Here is a 391-nt window from a genome sequence, read left to right as displayed (position 1 = left end):
AAATATGAGATTTTTTTTTTTTAATACGTTTCTAAAATTTCTTTTCCCTTCCCTTCCTTTGTAATGTATGAACGTATGTATAGACGTATGTATGTATAAACGTATGTATAAACATGTGTATAAACGTATGTATGAACTTATGTACGTATAAACGTATGTATAAACGTATGTATGTATAAACGTATGTACATATAATCGTATGTATAAACGTGTGTATAAACGTATGTATGAATGTATGTACGTTTAAACGTATGTATGAACGTATGTATGTATGTATGTATGTATAAACGTATATAGGGTAAAAGCAGGGATTATAGAATAGCTTTTTTTAAATTAACATTGCTCCGATATAAATGCATATGAAGACTTTAAATTTACACAGAACTCTTGA

This window comes from Trachymyrmex cornetzi, unplaced genomic scaffold (assembly GCF_001594075.2).
Source record: "Trachymyrmex cornetzi isolate Tcor2-1 unplaced genomic scaffold, Tcor1.1 scaffold1074, whole genome shotgun sequence".
Lineage (NCBI taxonomy): Eukaryota > Metazoa > Arthropoda > Insecta > Hymenoptera > Formicidae > Trachymyrmex > Trachymyrmex cornetzi.
Note: the sequence above shows the minus strand (reverse complement) of the source record.